The sequence below is a fragment of the Leopardus geoffroyi genome, chromosome D3 (genome assembly GCF_018350155.1).
Source record: "Leopardus geoffroyi isolate Oge1 chromosome D3, O.geoffroyi_Oge1_pat1.0, whole genome shotgun sequence".
Classification (NCBI taxonomy): domain Eukaryota; kingdom Metazoa; phylum Chordata; class Mammalia; order Carnivora; family Felidae; genus Leopardus; species Leopardus geoffroyi.
Genome location: NC_059339.1, coordinates 94819779 through 94822263, shown reverse-complemented (window position 1 = coordinate 94822263; position 2485 = coordinate 94819779).

Below are 2485 nucleotides of genomic sequence, written 5' to 3'. Positions count from 1 at the left end.
CCTAAAGTTAAAGTTAACAAGTTAACCCTAAAGTTACGTTAAAGTTAAAGTTAACCCTAAGTTAACCCTAAAAGTTAACCTAACCTAAATTAAAGTTAACCCTAAACCCTAACGTTAACCCTAACCCTAACCCTAACCCTAACCCTAACCCTAAAGTTACCCTAACCCTAACCCTAACCCTAACCCTAACCCTAACCCTAACCCTAACCCTAACCCTAACCCTAACCCTAACCCTAACCCTAACCCTAACCCTAACCCTAACCCTAACCCTAACCCTAACCCTAACCCTAACCCTAACCCTAAAACCCTAACCCTAACCCTAACCCTAACCCTAACCCTAACCCTAACCCTAACCCTAACCCTAACCCTAACCCTAACCCTAACCCTAACCCTAACCCTAACCCTAACCCTAACCCTAACCCTAACCCTAACCCTAACCCTAACCCTAACCCTAACCCTAACCCTAACCCTAACCCTAACCCTAACCCTAACCCTAACCCTAACCCTAACCCTAACCCTAACCCTAACCCTAACCCTAACCCTAACCCTAACCCTAACCCTAACCCTAACCCTAACCCTAACCCTAACCCTAACCCTAACCCTAACCCTAACCCTAACCCTAACCCTAACCCTAACCCTAACCCTAACCCTAACCCTAACCCTAACCCTAACCCTAACCCTAACCCTAACCCTAACCCTAACCCTAACCCTAACCCTAACCCTAACCCTAACTAACCCTAACCCTAACCCTAACCCTAACCCTAACCCTAACCCTAACCCTAACCCTAACCCTAACCCTAACCCTAACCCTAACCCTAACCCTAACCCTAACCCTAACCCTAACCCTAACCCTAACCCTAACCCTAACCCTAACCCTAACCCTAACCCTAACCCTAACCCTAACCCTAACCCTAACCCTAACCCTAACCCTAACCCTAACCCTAACCCTAACCCTAACCTAACCCTAACCCTAACCCTAACCCTAACCCTAACCCTAACCCTAACCCTAACCCTAACCCTAACCCTAACCCTAACCCTAACCCTAACCCTAACCCTAACCCTAACCCTAACCCTAACCCTAACCCTAACCCTAACCCTAACCCTAACCCTAACCCTAACCCTAACCCTAACCCTAACCCTAACCCTAACCCTAACCCTAACCCTAACCCTAACCCTAACCCTAACCCTAACCCTAACCCTAACCCTAACCCTAACCCTAACCCTAACCCTAACCCTAACCCTAACCCTAACCCTAACCCTAACCCTAACCCTAACCCTAACCCTAACCCTAACCCTAACCCTAACCCTAACCCTAACCCTAACCCTAACCCTAACCCTAACCCTAACCCTAACCCTAACCCTAACCCTAACCCTAACCCTAACCCTAACCCTAACCCTAACCCTAACCCTAACCCTAACCCTAACCCTAACCCTAACCCTAACCCTAACCCTAACCCTAACCCTAACCCTAACCCTAACCCTAACCCTAACCCTAACCCTAACCCTAACCCTAACCCTAACCCTAACCCTAACCCTAACCCTAACCCTAACCCTAACCCTAACCCTAACCCTAACCCTAACCCTAACCCTAACCCTAACCCTAACCCTAACCCTAACCCTAACCCTAACCCTAACCCTAACCCTAACCCTAACCCTAACCCTAACCCTAACCCTAACCCTAACCCTAACCCTAACCCTAACCCTAACCCTAACCCTAACCCTAACCCTAACCCTAACCCTAACCCTAACCCTAACCCTAACCCTAACCCTAACCCTAACCCTAACCCTAACCCTAACCCTAACCCTAACCCTAACCCTAACCCTAACCCTAACCCTAACCCTAACCCTAACCCTAACCCTAACCCTAACCCTAACCCTAACCCTAACCCTAACCCTAACCCTAACCCTAACCCTAACCCTAACCCTAACCCTAACCCTAACCCTAACCCTAACCCTAACCCTAACCCTAACCCTAACCCTAACCCTAACCCTAACCCTAACCCTAACCCTAACCCTAACCCTAACCCTAACCCTAACCCTAACCCTAACCCTAACCCTAAACCCTAACCCTAACCCTAACCCTAACCCTAACCCTAACCCTAACCCTAACCCTAACCCTAACCCTAACCCTAACCCTAACCCTAACCCTAACCCTAACCCTAACCCTAACCCTAACCCTAACCCTAACCCTAACCCTAACCCTAACCCTAACCCTAACCCTAACCCTAACCCTAACCCTAACCCTAACCCTAACCCTAACCCTAACCCTAACCCTAACCCTAACCCTAACCCTAACCCTAACCCTAACCCTAACCCTAACCCTAACCCTAACCCTAACCCTAACCCTAACCCTAACCCTAACCCTAACCCTAACCCTAACCCTAACCCTAACCCTAACCCTAACCCTAACCCTAACCCTAACCCTAACCCTAACCCTAACCCTAACCCTAACCCTAACCCTAACCCTAACCCTAACCCTAACCCT